The sequence below is a fragment of the Microtus ochrogaster genome, unplaced genomic scaffold (genome assembly GCF_000317375.1).
Source record: "Microtus ochrogaster isolate Prairie Vole_2 unplaced genomic scaffold, MicOch1.0 UNK116, whole genome shotgun sequence".
Lineage (NCBI taxonomy): Eukaryota > Metazoa > Chordata > Mammalia > Rodentia > Cricetidae > Microtus > Microtus ochrogaster.
In genome coordinates, this window is record NW_004949214.1 from 619,362 (window position 1) to 638,338 (window position 18,977).

An 18,977-nucleotide genomic window follows, 5' to 3' on the forward strand; every position below is an offset into this window, starting at 1 on the left:
TCATTGTTTGCCATGTTCAGAGAGACCAGATATATCCCATGCTTTTTCCGTCACAGTCCAGCTGGCTGATTTTTAAATAGATAACGAAGTACAGAGTTTGAGTAAAGAAGGTTAAAACAATTGTCTTTGATACAGTGCTTGTATGTACATACATGTGTGCTTCTATGGCTGAAATATATATATATATATATATATATATATATATATATATATATATATATATATAGCAAAATATATATGATCCATGTGTTCTTGGATCTCAACTGTGTCTCCCTAGACACACTTTCATGGGTGTGGTTTTCTGTCTCTTAGTCAGAACTCAGGCTTGGAGGTTAGAGACGTAAAAATATGATGGGAATAGGATTGCTTCTCTTGGGTGGAAAGTTCCATAGAACCACACCACAGTCCTTATCTTTTCCCTGTCATTCCTACAGGGTGTCCAAATGAGACACTCTGGATGTGACCATCAAAAGGTCATATACATATTACACACACACACACACACACGCACACACACACATATATACATGTGTGTGTATAATATATTTGGTTTTCTTTATTAAAAATTAAAACTCCTGGTTTTTGAAATTAGGATTCACAATACTCCTTAAACTGACTCACAAAATACTTAGGGGAGTATATACAGCCAGTTCTGCTTCTAAAGTTCCCATGTGTATTAAAAGCATGAACATTAGCTCCTGTTGCTAATGGCATCATATATTTTATTCACTGCCCATCTGCTTTCCTGCTGTTCCTCATAATGTTAGCTAATATGGCCACATTGCAGAGTTGGTCCCTTCTAGAAAGAAATCCATTAACATACACAATCACATCCTTGTCAATGTTACCCACTCATTCTCCCCACGCCCTCTTAATATCCGGTCTCCAGGACACTCTAGACAAAGCTGCCCAGACCAGTTTCCCTGCATCATTCTCTGAGCTCAGAGGCAGGCTGTTGCATAGCAATAGAGGCTCAGAGTCAAATATAGACCCTGGAAGGAAAAGTGGCCCCAGGTAACGTCAGTGCTATTAGCAAAGTGTACAAAGCATACCTCCAAAGCCTCCAAAGCAGCCCACACCCTGTTCCTACCAAAACCCCTCACTCCATGTTCCTAACGCAGTATGCCCAGCAATTTCTGTTCTTGGTGACGTGTACCATTTTTTTTTGAGCCCTCCACTTTGCAAAAACCTCAGAATGTCACTCACAGAAAGGGTTACATTTGAATAGAATTTGTATTCAGTATGAGCATAGTGGTATTCCACCTTCGGTGCCACTCTGTAAAGGAGTGGTCTTAATCCCATTGTTTTTTATGGATCATAGAACTGTGTCTCTATGGTGAGAACCAGGTTTGCCTTTCCTCAAGAATAATTATTGAAGCTAGCACAGGGCTGTGATTCTGAAGATCTGCCTTCTGCTTCTACTTTACAGAAGCATGTGAAAGCGTAGCTCCTAGACCAGCCTCTCAATTAGATGATTGATGGTCCAGGTTCTTATTTAAAATTGAGAGATCTTGGTTTAAGAGCCACCTGTTGTCCACCAAGGTGGAACAAGAGGTTCTTTCCTGACTCAAAGTAGCCCTGCTTTCCTGTGCCTTTTAAGGGTCAACCCTCTCATGACCACCTTCAATGTTTCCATATGAAGACAACAATGCTGTCCCTTCGCACAATGTCGAGAACCAGTTTCCAAGGCACACACACACATAGCTGTTTCATCCTCTGACATACAAAATCCAAGGAGATGAGATTACTATCTTCGTTACTAGTTATCATAGATCATAACTGACTTATCTGATTAAGGACCACATTTTTCTTTTATCTCTTATATCAAAGCCACCTCTTATCAGGTCTTCCCTATAAGTATCTGCTAGGATACCTATAAGAGTCTCCTAGCATGCCTCTCCATGGCTGAGTAAGTCCCAGAAAGTGCACACTCCCCAAACCACAGGTAGACCACCTTAGTTCTTTAGTATAGAGAACCATGGCAAGTAAATCAGAGGCATGTCCAAGACCCCACACTGAGGTTGCCACTTCCAACTGATAATCTCATATTGTGATGGTACATGCATGTAATAATCCTAGGACTCAGGAGCCCGAGGCAGCAGGATCCTGAACTCAGTATGATCTTGGGGATTTGTGAGGAGTTCTATAAACACTGTACTTTCCAATAAACAAAATTTTCCCATATGTATTTGTCACACTTTGACTTCACTGATGATAAGTTTGAAAGTAAATTTCTAGCATTGCAATAGAAAAAGATAGCAACAATTCACTAACCTCTCTAATCTCTAATCTATGTTTATTCTATTTCTTTTCCTCAAGTGATTTCCAGGTACAGAATACAGATGACTATCTGAAATTATGACATTCTCAACTTTGAATTACCACATGATTCAGTATTTCCATTCCAAGTTTTACACTCAAAAGAAACAAAAATATTTGTTCATTTAAAATTTTGTACTTAAAGGCTAGAGTGTCATGCAAAAGATCACTGACCTAGCACACATGAGGACCTAAGTTGAGGCCCCAGAACTTTAAAAAATGTACATAGAAAGTTTGTAGTAACATTATTTATAGAAACCTTTCAATCTCCCATTTATATGAAGTGCTGAGACCAAGTAAGTCATAGAGATCAAAAGCAAATCAGTAGCTGTTCAAAGCCAGGTATGAGTGCGAGATTAACTATTTTCAAGAACTATAGAAATTGGATAATGGTGAAAATGTCTAAAACTTAATTAAAATATGGTTGTATAAATCTACCTAGTTATTTAAAATCATCAAATGTGCTTTTTATAAGTGTGGATTTTACTGTTTATAAAATATTCTCCAGTGAACTTATTAGAAATAGGATACTGTTCTCTTTTTCTTGTTATACCAGAAATGTTTATTTAAAAAGAGGTCTTGTTGTGCGTGTTTTAAATAAGTACGAATGTGTATAAAATGATAGCTATAGCCGGGCGGTGGTTGTAGATGCCTTTAATCCCAGCACTCGGGAGACAAAGGTAGGCAGATCTCTGTGAGTTCAAGGTCTCCCTGGGCTACACTAGATTGATCCAGTCTCAAAGAGAAACAGAGCCAGGCAGTGGTGGCACAAGCCTTTATTTCCAGCATTTGGGAGGCAGAGACAGGCAGATTTCTGTGAGTTTGAGGCCAACCTGGTCTACAGAATGAATTTCAGGGCAGCCAGGGCTGTTACACAGAGAAATCCAGTCTCTGAAAAAAAAAAAGGTAGCTATAGCCAAGCTCTACCAAGACTATGTAGTCTGTGCTCCTCTAAACTACTGGCTTCCTTCCACATCTCACATGTAACCTCAAATCTCACTCATGTACAAACTTGTATATGTTTCTGTTCATATCCATACTTTTGTGACTGTGGGAGTGGTCCAAGCATAGATCCACAAGAGGGTACAGAGCCTTGCTTGTGTAATATGATTTCAGGGTCATTACTGTCTTCACGACTCTCCAGACCTTCTCATCAGACTCCATTTGGGGATCTAAAGCTTGTGGATTTCATTATGACAGTACTTCATACAAACAGCTTTCCTACACCAAAGTTATCTTCAGGATATACTGAATGATGTGTACATGGCTCTGATTATAAAGATTTCCATTTTCAGAATTCCTTCCTTTCCTTTAATGGTTTGACTTTAGAAAGGAGACCAAATGGGAAACAAAATGATAAAGTCAAGAAAGGTACCTACACGTGCATGCGCGCGCACACACACACACACACGCCTATCTATACAAGGCATGTTTTGCTAACATTATACTAGAACTTTCCCAGTTTCAGTGTTCTCAAAGAGTATGTACTCAGCTCCTCTTACAATCACATTAGCTCTAATCATGACCTACACCTTATAACTCTATACAGAATTGGAAAAGGCCCTGTACATACTGTACAGACAATAGCAATATCAGAATATATAATGCATACAATAGCAACATCAGAACACACAGTGTAGAAAATAGCAACATCAGAACATACAGCACAGACAATAGCAACATCAGAACACATAGTATAGGCAATAGCAACATCAGAACAAACAGTACAGACAATAGCAACATCAGAACATACAGTATAGACAATAGCAACATCAGAACATACAGTATAGACAATAGCAACATCAGAACATACATTATGGACAGTAGCAATATCAGAACACACAGGATAGGCAATGGCAACATCAGAACACACAGGATAGGCAATAGCAACATCAGAACACACAGGATAAACAAATAGCAACATCAGAACACACAGTATAGGCAATAGCTACATCAGAACACACAGGATAGGCAAATAGCAACATCAGAACACACAGTATAGGCAATAGCAACATCAGAACACACAGTATAGACAATAGCAATATCAGAACACACAGGATAGGCAATAGCAAAATCAGAACACACAGTATAGGCAATAGCAACATCAGAACATACAGTATGGACAGTAGCAATATCAGAACATACAGTATACACAATAGCAATATCAGAACACTAAGTAACAACAAGGGCTTGTGAAATTGATTTCTCATAGCCACAGGGTGAATTCTAGAAGACAACAAAAGAATATTTATTTGATTTTGGATTTTGTCTTGTTTTATTTGGAGTTTTCTATTGTTTGTGTTTGAGATAGGGTCTTTCTGTGTAACTATGTTGGCCTACAGTTCACTGTTTTGTACAGATAGGCGTGGGACTTAACAGTTCTTTAGTTTTGTTAGCACATTTAGTCCAGAAAAAAATTTAATAATAACACTTGTACAGTATTGTTTATCATATTAGCAACTGCATAAACTATCACAGATATGTGAAGAAATGTGTGTATAACACTTTGGATGCATTAACATAAATTATTATAATTTCATAACTTTAAAAATATTTTTTATTTTAATTCTCTGTAGAAATTGCTTGTTGTTAACAATCAATAATAATTCAATACATAAGGTACAGTTTTCAAATGTTTTCTCTCTGGCTGGAGAGATGGCTCAGTGGTTAAGAGCAGTGCTCTTCTTCTAGAGGTCCTGAGTTCAATTTCTAGCAACCACATCTGTAATAAGATCTGGTGGCCTCTTCTGGCCTGCAGGCACACATGTAGACAGAACACTGTGTTTATAATAATAAATAAATCTTTAAAAAAGTAAAATAAAATAGTTTCCTCTGGTTGTTACACGATTCTCTATGTCAGTACTCTTAGTTTCTTTTTTAATTTTATATCTTTATTTTTTTATTGTATGAATGTTTTGCCTTCATGTATGTCTGCTTGCTACATGTATGTCTGATCTCCATGGAGGTCAGAAGCAGGAATTAGATCCTCTGTAACAGGAGTTACAGGCAGCTGTGAGGCACTGTGTGGTGATGTGGGATTCCACCTCTGTATGCTGTGAATATCATTGACTAATAAAGAAACTGTCTTGGATTTGATTTATTTAGTATTTTTGCATCATGAGTGTTCATGAGTGAGATTCATGTGCTCAACTATGTTCATAGCAGCATTGTTTGTCATAGCCAGAACCTGAAAACAACCTAAAAGCCCCTCTATCGAAGAATGGATAAGAAAGGAAAATGTGGTATATTTACACAATGGAGTACTACACAGCAGAGAAAAAATAACGACATCTTGAATTTTGCAGGAAAATGGATGGAGCTAGAAAATATTATTTTGAGTGAGGTAACCCAGACACAGAAAGACACTTATCACATGTACTCACTCATAGATAGATTTTAATCATAAAGCAAAGAAATCCAGCCTACAAAGCACAATCCCAGAGAACTTAGACAACAATGAGGACACTAAGAGAGACTTATGTAGATTTAATCTACACGGGTAGTAGAAAAAGACAAAATCTCCTGAGTAAATTGGGAGCATGGGGACCTTGGAGGAGGGTTGAAGGGGGTGGGGAGTGGCAGGGAGGGGAGCAGAGAAAAATGTAGAGCTCAATAAAAATCAATTAAAAAAAAGAAACTGTCTTGGGCCTGCACAGAGCAGAAGAGGTGTAGGCAGGTAAAGCTAACCTGAATGCTGGGAGAAAGAGGGCAGAATCGAGGAGAAGCCATGGAGCTTTCACTGGAACTTTGCTGGTGCCACGACCTTGTGGTGATACACAGATTAATGGAGATGGGTTAAATTAAGAGGTAAGCATTAACAAATAAGAAGCTAGAACTAATGGGCCAAGCAGTGATTTAAATAATGTGGTTTGTGTGTCCTTATTTCTGGAGTCTGAGTGGCCGGGAAAGGAAGAAGTGGCCTCCTTACAACAGTGTGGGTGCTGTGAACTGAACCCAGGTCCTCTGTAAAAGCAACCGGTATGCTCTTAACCACTGATCAATCTCTCAAACCCCCAGTACTTTTGTTTTCAATTCCAATATATTTATTAATATTGTGCTTCCTAAACTGTGCATGCCATAATATTAAATAATAATGATAGTTGGGTGGTGGTGGTGCATGCCATTAGTCCCAGCACTCGGGAGGTAGAGACAGGTGGATTTCCGTGAGTTCAAAGCCAGCCTGGTATACCAAGTGAGTTCCAGGTCAGTCTCTAAAAACTACAGAGAAACCCTGTCTCGAAAACCAAAACAACAAATAATGATGATGATAAACAACATAAGCAAAGACAAAGTTGAAAGACGTTTTTTAAATAATTCTAAGGTTATTTGTTGATCAGGAGACACCAAAGTTTTCACCTGACTTAAATAAACTCACCTAAAGTCAGTACTAGAATATGAACCATTTTCATCACAATCCATAACCTAAATGGACGTTAAGAATAAAGCAGGTAGTTTGGATGCTCACCTTACTAGACCTGGATGGAGGTGGGTGGTCCTTGGACTTCCCACAGGGCAAGGAACCCTGATTGCTCTTTGGGCTGACAAGGGAGGGAGACTTGACGGGGCAGGGGGAGGGAAAGGGGAGGCGGTAGAGGGGAGGAGGCAGAAATCTTTAATAAATAATTAATAAATTAAAAAAAAAGAAAAAAAGAATAAAGTAGGTGACATAAAGTGCATTGACCCAAAGTGGTTCAATATTTACATTCCTCTCACTTGTCCTAAGCATCAGCCACCTCCTGTGGTCCTATATTCAAGCCTTCTGACACAAAGGGTGGATTTCTTCTCCTGTACCGTGCTTGTCACCAAAAGAGTTTGAAGATGAGGACTTCTGCAGCCACATTAGTAGGGTTAGTACCATCTGACTATGCCTTGGGCCTGAAAGCCCATCTACTAACATGGAGACTGTTTTTCCCTAGTAATGAGCTACCAAAACCTGTTCCAATCCTGCCACTTATCTAGATGGATAACTTAGGTTCTTCTGAACCTGGGCATGGTCATCTGTAAAATTAAACTCAGGTCAAGAAGTTTCCTATAAATATACCTGAACTACTAAGTATGTTAGTACATTTATTGGTACCTTCTAGGCCCATCCATGTCTTGAGTACAGGAGTCTCCAGATCCCAGCTCCCCACCAAGGCTATGCATAAATCATGGAAGATGGGGCTGAAAGATTTCGAAGAAGCAGAGATAGTTGTTCTGGGCGTGGGAGAACTGACATACTTCTGAACTTGCCACCGCTAGGGTTGCCCGAACAAGACCTGCAAGGAGCAAGTCAGTTTAGCATAGGGGAGGTAGGGAATCAAAATCGTCCAGTCCTGACTGAGAAAGAACAGAGAGTTATCTGGGGCAAGGAGGGTCGGTTTTCTTTGAAGATGAGGCTTTCAAAGAACATCATCTTTGAGATGATGTTCTTTGAACATACTCCAGTGGATGGTCCCTCACCCAGAAGTAAATGGACAACAAAAATTGAACTCTCTGATTTTTAGAAACAAACAGAGGTTATAAAATTGAGGGATGGGTGTTCACGGTGATCTGAGAGGAGTTGGGGGAGGACTGGAAGTCAATATGATCCAAGTATGTTGTAAGATGTTCTCGAAGAATTAATAAAAGGTTACATTAAAAGTAAGGTACTTGTTTGTTAGTAACTATTCTGTACATTCTAATGGCAAGAAACAATTATCAAACCAACAGCAATGCTAAACCCTAATACACAGAATTATTACTCTAAAATCCTTTCCCACTTCAAAAAAAAAAAAAACTTCCTTGGACAAAAAGATGGCAAATGGTTGGTTAGTTGTTAGGGACATGTCAAGGCTAAACTGTCACAGCAGGAAACGTGAAACCCCATTAGTATGTACCATATGTTTATGTATCAACATCAAATTTTTCAAAGAAAAATAATAAAGTATTCAAAATCATGCACAATGCATAAGCAGCTCCCAGTGGCCAAATAAAACAATGTGAGCACGAACTAACATAATGATTGTGTTTAACTAAGACATATGATCTGTAGAAATATCTGTAAGTACTTAAAGAAATTCCAAGGAAACGCAAAAGAACGTCACTGTGCAATTTCTGGAGCTAAATTCTTTCAGTGAGAGAACTGTTTCCTCTGAAAAGTGGCAATACTGAAAAATGGCTAATCATTCCATGTACTCCTCTGTGCGAATCATTGTCAATGTGATCTAATAATTGAGAAAGAATATTTCTTTTACATTATTTCCGCCTAAGGGCTGGAGAGATGGCTCAGTGGTTAAGAGCATTGCCTGCTCTTCCAAAGGTCCTGAGTTCAATTCCAGCAACCACATGGTGGCTCACAACCATCTGTAATGAGGTCTGGTGCCCTCTTCTGGCCTGCAGGCATACACACAGACAGAACATTGTATACATAATAAATAAATAAATAAATATATAAAATAATAAATAAATAAATAAATATTTTTAAAAAAGAAATTCCACCTAATAAACAAAGACAAAATTGTTGAATCTTGTGGATCTTAGCAAAATGCAATTTTTTGTTGTTGTTGTTTTTCAAGACAGGGTTTCTTTGTAGCTTTGAAGCCTGTCCTGGAACTAGCTCTGTAGACCAGGCTGGCCTCAAACTCACAGAGATCCCCCTGCCTCTGCCTCCTGAGCGCTGGGATTAAAGGTGTGCCTCCTGGCTTCAAAATCATCAGGAAGTACAGAAATCATGAGGAAAAATGCCCATGGGACATTTTTTCTTTAGATTTATTTATTTAGTATGTGCACAACATTCTGCTTCTATGTATGCCTGCATGCCAGAAGAGGGCACCAGATCCCATCACAGATGTCCGTGAGGCACCATGTGGTTTCTGGGAATTGAACTCAGGACCTCTGGAAGAGCAGCCAGCGCTCTTAACCACTGAGCCATCTCTCCAGTCCCCCCCCCCCCATGGGAAATTTTATAATGGGTGGAACAAGCTTTCAGACAACAGCACAACCGGCCATGTGTCTTAAAGACACAAGAAAAGAATTAGCTAAGGACAGTGGACTCCTAGGGGAACCACTAGTAGCAAAAGCTGTCAGTAAGCTAGCATTTGTGCAAGAGCCCCAGAATATTTCCCTGTGTTTCTGAATATTGACAATATTCATTTTCCTTTGCTGTAAAATCCAACACAATTTTTTGTGTCGAGGGCTTACTGTGATATCAAAGGGGGGGACAGAGTTCTGCCAACCATCTGCTTCCCTATAGAGCTTCTCCAAAGTTACCTGGATGGTGAAGTGTTCTTTCGGGGACCAGCAAAGGCACAGAAAGGAGAAGTCTACAGAGACATTTCCAGTCTGTAGGACTTCCTGGATATCACAGTTCCCATAGAAACATGATGTCATTGTGGTGACTTTAATGACTTTTAAATGGCAGCTTCCATGGCCAGGTGAGTAGAGCAGGGTTCTTCCTGCAGGTATTTGGAGAGAATGCTTTACTTTGTAAACATAGTTATATAAGAGGAGAAATTAGTCAGGTGTGAAGGTTTGCTCTTATAATTCCAGAATGCAGGAAGACCAGGACTTCAAGGCAATTGTTGGCTATATAGTGAGTTCGAGGCCAGCATGTGCTACATGAGACCCTGTCTTCAAAATGAAAGCTCAACCAAAGGAGTACAACTGAGCAAATTCTCCACTCCCAGGCTTACAAACTTCTTTTTATGACAATAACCACATCTTTAATGTTTATCCATGTCAACCATAAAGTCCACATAATAATAAAATTGTAGCAAAAATGGTAAGGGCCAAGTAACACGTGGTAATAATGACAAAAATGTCAAAGCTTGGACTGAGAGGACCCTTCAGTGGCAGAATACTCGCCGAGCATGCGAGGCCTTGCAGTGCATCTCCAGTATCTGTGAATGCAAACTCTCTGAAAATGGAGTCTGGGGGTGATTTAAGATCTTGACGTGAGAAGGTGGATTTAGGGTTAGCTTTAAATCAATGGTTCTCGGGCTGGATAGGTGGATCAGTGGTTAAGAGCAGTGACTGCTCTCCCAGAGGTCCTGAGTTCAATTCCCAGCAACCACATGATGGCTCACAACCCTCTGTTATGAAGTCTGGTGCCTTATTCTGCCCTGCAGACATACATGCAGACAGAACACTATATATATATAATGAATATATAAAATCTTTAAAAAATCAATAGTTCTCATTCTTGTAACAAATTGCACAGAAAGAGGTCAGGTTAAGAAGGCAGTTTGGAGTGATGGTGCCACAAAGCCAAAAGCTAGGAAAGAAAAGGAAACGAATGGGCCTGCTAAGAACACATCTCAGATGACATTGACTGTGAACAAATATCAGCTTATAGCCACGTTTATTGTTACACAAAGGAGAACAACACCCACCACATGGAAAACAAAGTTAAAACTAGCAAAGGGTTAGTGAGATGGGTCCATGGATGAGAACACCTAAAATCTACTTTCAACTCTGGGGACCCACAATGGAAAGAGAGAACAGACCCCAGAAATCTGGCCTTTGATCTCCACGTGTACACCCTGCGTGTACACATGCACACAGACAGACAGACAGACACACACACACATATACACACACAAATAAATAAATATAAATAAATAAATGTGAAAAATAAAACTTGGAAAATTCCTTATCCACCATACCATTTATTGTTAATTAGCAATGGCGATTGAACTCTGGGCTTTGCAGACACTAAGTACATTTCCATTTTAACTCCACTGCAAACCCACATCCTTCTAGAGCATTAGATTATATAGAGCTCACTTCCAAGATGGACAACATTGCTGACCTTCATTGTTCAGAATTGACGAAACACTGAGGGGCAGTGAGGATAAGGACGGTGCTCAAGGCTGCAGAACTACAGAGCAGGAAGCTTGCGTTTACAGCCAGAACATCGTGCTCCAGCGCCTGAGGAAGTGTCAAAGACTTGTTGTTAAGGGAGAGAAATGGTCTGTACAATTGAGCATATGTCAGAATGCCGTTAAAATAGTATTTAATATGTTCACATATTTATATAGACAATTGACAGTATCTAGTGTTAAAAAGAAAATTTCTGACCTTGGAGAGAGAATATGTACTGCAGGAGAGAGAGAGAGAGAGAGAGAGAGAGAGAGAGAGAGAGAGAGAGAGAGAGAGCTCTTCTCAGACGGAAAGCCCACACATTAATCCCTCTTGTCTTGTATTCACCAGAGAATTAGTGGAGCACCTCTAATAGAACAGTGTAGGTCTTGTGCTCAAGAAATACTTAGTTGCTGGCAAATGAAAAAAAAAAACAGACTATTGTGTGTCAAATAAATTCCTGTTAGTCTTGGATTTTTGTCCCAGCACAGTCAGGACTTGGGTGAAATTCTCGAGTGGTGTGAGTGTCTGGATCGATCCGAAGACTGGTGGTAGTGGGACAGGTCCAGCATTTCCTACATAGCTAGTAACTCACAGGCCTACAATTCTGGGGCAGCCACGAGGCCCACCCAGCACCAGTGAGCACCTCAGATGGAGCATAGATGAGCCCTGTCTTCCCAGGTCCGGGCCTGATTTGGGTTTGCTTGGAGACGTGAGTGAAGACATCTCTCATCAAATTATGAATACCCAGGGAGAGAAAGCACTTTTTGACTCTAAAGCTGGGGACACAAAGGATGCCAGAGAGGTCTTTCTTCATTACTGTGGACGTCTGTGTTCTCGTTCGGCAAGGAACAGAGGAATCATTTTTTACGGTGCCTGCCTTAGATCTAAAGCTCAGCTGGATCCTGCTGCTGCGTCCCAATAGTTAAAAGCCATCAACGTCCCACTCTGTGGCGACGTGCATGCACCCTGGGAACATTTTCGCAGTTACCCTGGGGCCATCTCTGTAGGAAAAGCCTGTCCTGGCCTTTTTCACAGGTGAACAAGCTCAGGCTCATCTCCAGATGTCCGGCAGGGCTGGACGGAGTCCATCCCTTAACCCCCGGGGGAGCCTGAGCACATCCAGGCGCACTCTTATCTCAGTACGTGTGGGACGGAGGAGGCAATCTCGGTTTCAGATGTTCCTGTGATAGTTTCAGTAGGATTCCTCCCATTAGTTCAGCAATTCCAGAAAACTCTAAGCCTATGCCTTCCTTCTTCTCTGTGCCCTGGTAGGAGACACTCCGAGTTGCAAACCTTCTTCCAGACCACCAAGTGATGTGCATCACCATTGTTCTTGTTTGTTTGTTTTGCTGTTTTTGGTGGTTTTTATGCGTCAGTGTTCGTTTGTGTAGCCCCAACTGTCCTGGAACTGACTCTGTGAATCAGGCTGGCCTCTAACTCACAGAGATCCTCCTGCCTCTGCATCCCAAGTGCTGGGATTAAAAGCATGTGTCACCACTCTCTGGTCTTCTATTGTTCTTTATAGTTCCTTTTCATTCTGTTTAGTTTGGGGTTTGGAACAAGGTCTCACTATGTATATCCTGAGTTAACTTTGATGTTGATATTCTCCTGCCTCCACATCCAAAGGGCTAAAATTGCAGCAGCTACTAGCATTCCTAGCTTCATTTTCTCTTGTGTTTTTGTGTGACTATCAGACTGTGTATGTTTATAAATAATGTGTGTGCAGGGGCATATGGACACCAGAACTTGATATCGCATGTCTTTCTGTATCAGTCTCTGTTTGTGTATGTGGTATGTGTGTGTATGTATTCACGTGTGTTATGCTGCGTGTCTAGGTGTGTGAACATCAAAGACTGATGTTGATTTTATCCTTCTGTTACTCTCCGTCACGTATTTTGAGACGAGGTCTCTCACTGAACCCGGAGCTTGCTTATTTGGCTAGACCAGTCTGCCATGGATCATCAGAGATTCACCTGTCTTCTCACCAGCTCCAGGATTATAGGCACACACTGCTGACATGCCCAGGATTTCAGTTTTATGGATTTGAATTCAGGTCCTTATGCTTGCCCTACAAGCACTTTATTGATGAGTCAGCATCCCAGTTCCCTTCCTCCTTCTCCTCTACCTTTTCCTCTTCCTCCTCTTTTAATGCATTGTAATAAGTTTTTAGTTCCTGGGGCTGGAATGATGGCTCAGTGATTCAAAGTACTTATTTCTCTTGAAGAGCACCCAGGATTGGTTCTTCGCACCCACATAGCCATTCACCTGTATAGCACACCTGTCCATCACTCTAGTTCCAAGGGCTCCAACACACTATTGGAACCTCCGAGGATACCAGGTACACATGTGCTGCACATTCACACATGCAAGCAAAATTTAGATGCAAGCACATACTCAGTGCAAGCGAAAAACACCTAGATACATAAAACTCTAAATTGTCCGTGCTTAGATTGTGAACTGAAGTTTAACACAATCTCCCATATATGTACAAATAAATTGCCTTACAATACTTTTTCAGAAACATTCTTTCAAACCATAAAATATACTATTATACATTGGTACAATACATCCAGAGTATTAACAGTATTAGGTGCTGCTAACAATGTTATTTGAAAGTGTCTGTTTCTCCATGCATTAGAAATAATGTGAACTGAAGGCTGATCTCCAAAATATATAAAGAACTCAAGAAACTACACATCCAAGTGTCAAATAATCCAAGTAAAAGATGGGGTACTGATTTAAACAGAATTCTCAACAGAAGAATCTCAAATGGCCAAGATACACTTAAAGAATTGTTCAACATCGTTAACCATCAGGGAAAGGAAAATCAAAATGCCTCTTACAACTGTTAGAATGGCTAAGATGAAAAACACCAGTCACAGCTTATGTTGGAGAGGATGCAGAGTGAGGGGAACACTCCTCCATTGCTGGTGGGAGTACAAACTTGTAAGGCCACTTTGGAAATCAGTATGGTGGTTACTTGGAAAAGTGGGAATTGATATACCTCAAGACACAGCTATACCACTCTTGGGCATATATGCAAAAGATGTACACTAATACCACAACAACATTTCCTTAACTCTGCTCATAGCAGCATTATTCGCTGTAGACAGAATGTGGAAACAACCTAGATGCCCCTCAAATGAAGAATGGATTAAAAAAAAGTGGTACATTTGCACAATGAAGTATTATTCGGTGGTTAAAAAAAGACTTCATGAAATTTGCAGGCAAATGGATGGGACTAGGAAAAGATCATCCTGAGAGAGATTACCCAGACTCAGAAAGACAAACATGATATGTACTCACTCATAAGTGGATATTAACTGTAAAATAAAGGATAATCGTGTTACAGTCCGCAGCCCCAGAGAGGCTAGGTAACAAGGAGGGTCCAAAGAGGGACACATGAACTTCACTGGGAAGGGAAAATAGAAGACATCTCCGGAGTAAACTAGGGGTTGAGGTGGGAACAGGACAGATAAGGTAGGGTGGCTTGGGGACAGGATGTAAGAAAAGAGTAATAAAAGGGATGTCTTGATGTGGGGGTCACTTCAGGGTTGGGGAGAAACCTGGTGCCAGGGAAACTCCCAGGAATCCACAAAGACGACCCTAGCTAAGACTCCTAGCAATAGTGGGCAGGGTGCCTGAACTGGCCCTCTCCTGTAATCAGAATGGTGACTACTCTAATTGTCATCAGAGAACTTTCATCCAGTTACATGGAACAAATTCAGAGATCCATAGTCAAGCACTGGGCTGAGCTCCAGGAGTCCAGCCGAGGAGAGGAGGGAAGGATTGTACAAGCCAGGAGGGCCAAGGTCATCACAAAGGAATCCACAGAAACAACTAACCAGGACTCATAGGACTCACAGACTCTGGACCAACAGCTAGGGAGCTGACATGAGACCAACCTAGACACTCTGCATATGTGTGACAGTTGCATAACTTGGCCTATTTGTGGGACTCCTGGCAGTGGGATTAGAGCCTGTCCCTAGCACTTGAACTGGCTTTGGGGAACCTATTCCCCATTGGATTGCCTTGTCCAGCCTTAATATAAAGTGAAGATCTTAGTTCTACTTCAACTTGATATACCTTGCTTTGTTGACACCCATGGGAGGCCTGCCCCTTTCTTCTGAACAGACAGCAGAGGAGTGGATGGGGGACAGAGGAAGGAGCAAGAGGAGAGTAGGGGGGGAGACTATAATCGGGATGTGAAAAAATGAAAAAAGAATTCATTAAAAAAGAATTAATGTGAACAATTGCCATTCTGATCACGTGTGATTGTATCAGTGTCTCCCACAATCCTTGCTATGGATGTATCATTTGGTTTTTACAATTCCAGATCATGTGAAGTGTTTGAAAATGCCTATAGTAGATCCTTTGGTTGTCTGTTTAAGAGTGTGTGTATTGCTAAAGGAAAGATAAGGGGAACAGAGAAATCTCCCAGGATAATCCAATATGATTCACTTGAATAATTAAAATTCTTCATATGAATTAATTATATTGTCCCAACCCTGTTTGAAATAAATCTAACATTTAAAAAAAATATTTCTGGTTCAAAGATTGAAACCAGTCTCAATGTTCAGTCACACATACCAAACTACACAGTTTAGACTGTGTCTTATTTGCACTCCCCCAAAGGGCTACCTCATCTCCAGAAGCCCAAGGGAATGTTTCTGAATGAACGTGTACAGATAGGACTTGTTAAGGTCACTTTTATTGCAAACGAAATTCATCATAAAAGGGGCATTCTGTCAGTTGCCTGCTTCGCCTAGATGTTCCGATTATGCCTCTCATACACTTGTCAGCAGAGCAAAGAGATTCTGCTTTCAAAAAGGGCAGCGGGGGTCTGGAAAGGGACAAGGGGAGAGTTGTATGAGAATACTGTTACCACAGTAACGGCCAAAGCAAGGAAACCATGACAACCAGAACATTTAATGGAGACCAAGGTGATTTGATGGGAAGAGCAGGGTCCTGCTTACGGGAACGTTCTTTGTCAACCAGGCAGACTTCTTCAGCTGATTATCGGCTTCCCGTCCTAACATTTCTAATGAATTTGCTTTTTCAGGTGGGCTGAATGGAAGCAGTGCCTTTCATTTTGTTTTGTTTTCTTTTCTTTTGTTTTGAGAAATACAGGGCCACAGAGGGAGGGCTACAAAGAGGCACTTACAGTTTCTAGAACATCCTGTGAATCACAGTTGTCATAGAAACCTGACGTCAGTATAGCCACCAACACAATATTTTGATTGAGACCTATGTAATGGGGTGAGAAAAGCAGATGTTTGGGCTCAGCTAAAGGCCCCATGGTGGTGGCCCAGCCTCTCTAAAGAGGACTTGGTCCTGAGGCCCCAGGACTTCAGAACCAAGTCAACCGTTTTCCACTCTGGGACTTGGTCCTGAGAGAAGTGGGTCCTCTTGGGTCCCCGAATAATTCACTGTCATACTCCACGTTGTCCTGGGCCCATTTTCCATTTCCAGGTGGGTGGTACACAGGAAGACGAGACAGGAAATAGCTCCGTTGGCAGCCCAGCATCTCCAGCTGGGTATCAGCACACTTACTCACCGGATGCAGGACACCTCTTGGACCATTAGTCACAACCCCTACTTGAGCAGCAGTCGGTGATTCTCTTGTGCATCCCAAATGGCTATTGAGCTATGGCGTTGTTTGCATATTTGAGATTGTAATGTGTATTATTTCATGATACTGTCTCTTAAAATATTCTTATTACATTTATTTGTGTGGGAAGCAGGTACCTGGGATTGACCTTACTAGTCAGGTTTGACAGCAAGGGCCTTTACTGAATGAGCCACCTCACCAACCTCCCATTTAAAAAAAATATTTTGTAATGATTGCCATGAAGCTATGGGACTTATCAAGTATTAGCTAAAGTTGCCAAAATGTCAGATAACAAAATTAAGCAGTTTTAAAAAGAGTAAAAGCATTCATATTGGTCAGTTACAGTATTAGCCAACTATGTCCTCTAAAATAGCTAGATAGACCACCTCCACACTATTATCATTAGCTCCCAGTACATAGGGGTTCCTGTTCTGTGGTTTCGAGACTCCCTGACCTTCCTGATGACCTCTACCTACATAAGCACAGCACTTCTGCTGCTATAATAACATTCCCATACTAGGAATCTATTTGAGTAGCTTCATGGAAATTCTTTCATGGTATTTACAGTATTTTTATACTTATCTATTTCTTATAACAATGATATGATCTCATTTATTGATTTGATTTCATTTGCATCTCTTTAGGCACATGCTGTGTCGCTACCCTGTACCTGCCACCCAGATCACTCTTTTTATTGCAGTACAGTATTCCAGGACACGGCAATGTCACAATTTGTTCTATCCGTACACTTCCTCGCCTATCTTTTTGGGTTTTGTTTTGTTTGTTTTTGTTTTTTTGTGGTTTTTGGTTTTGCCTGGTTTTTGTTGTTGTTGTTGTTTTGAGACAGGGTTTCACTGTAGCTTTGGAGCCTGTCCTGGAACTCACTCTATAGACCAGACTGGCCTCGAACTTACTGAGATCCGCCTGTCTCTGCTTCCCGAGTGCGGGGATTAAAGGCGTGCGCCACCACCACCCAGCCTCTCACCTACCTTTTTATATCTTCCAGATTTTCCCATTGTGTGAACCACTAGCAGAGTCTATAGAATCTACTTTCCAAATCGTTGACCACTCACTTGGAATTTTATTTTTTATTTAATCCATAAATTACATGGATCCTTGCTACATACAACCTGTATGCTAAAAAAATTACCATGGCTACCACCCCTGGTGAGTTCAAATTCAGATAGCCTTAAACAATGTCTTAGCATATTGAACATGAAACAGTTCCCAGTTCTCCAGGTCCCAGTCTGTCTTTCATATTCGTTATATTCATCTAAGCCTGCTCTATGCATCTAGAACTTTGACCATCCTGGTAGAAAAAACAGTGGTTGACGAAGCTACTTGTCCACTGTGTCCCGACTGCTCTCCAAGCCTCTTGCTGGTTTAAGAGATAAAGCCTGTTTAGAATGTGGTCTTCTTCTGCAGTACAGAATCGGCATGGGCACATTTTCCTTTCTCTGTTAATTTTAGATGCACAAGGAAAGTCCTGCAGAGGTGTTTTGATTCCTACGTGCTAATGGATCTTAAAATGCTGTTCTGAATGAGGCCTTGACTCCGCTTTCTGTTTCCTTTTCACCATGAATCCTGCTGTAAAAGCGTCTCTCCCATCTGGAAGCTATAGAGCGGGACATGGGGTCTTTCTACAGAGTCCTTCCTCATTTTTTCTTATGTGAACTCATGGCTGGGTTAACTATGTGAGTAAACAGAGAAGCCTGCTGTGCATCCAGTAGACTTTATTTAGGAGTGCAGGGAGAAGCGTGCCAGGAAATTCCTTTCAGCTGTGGCCTTTACTGAACTCCAGAAAGTGGAGACATGCTCTGATTGCTAAATGTGTGGTCCATTCTAGAGATGTGGCTGCCCTTCTAGGTAACTGATTTCCCTAAGCCACCCACGCCTGGCCTGGAAGCAGCTTCAGAGCCACCCCCATCTTTTTACCGAGTTCCATTGCTTTCAAGGTACTCTCCCTTCTGTCACTAAGCCATTTTTCAATGGGAATGGTAGTGAGGTTTTGTTTTCTTACCCTTTTCATTGCCCAAACCAGATGAAAATGGAATATGTATGAAATTAATAGTTACTAAATATACCTTAAATTAGATTACTTTCAAATACGCACTGCTTATATTTGAGCTTTCCTCTCTGTTTCTTCTTCTTCTTCTTCTTCTTCTTCTTCTTCTTCTTCTTCTTCTTCTTCTTCTTCTTCTTCTTCTTCTTCTTCTTCTTCTTC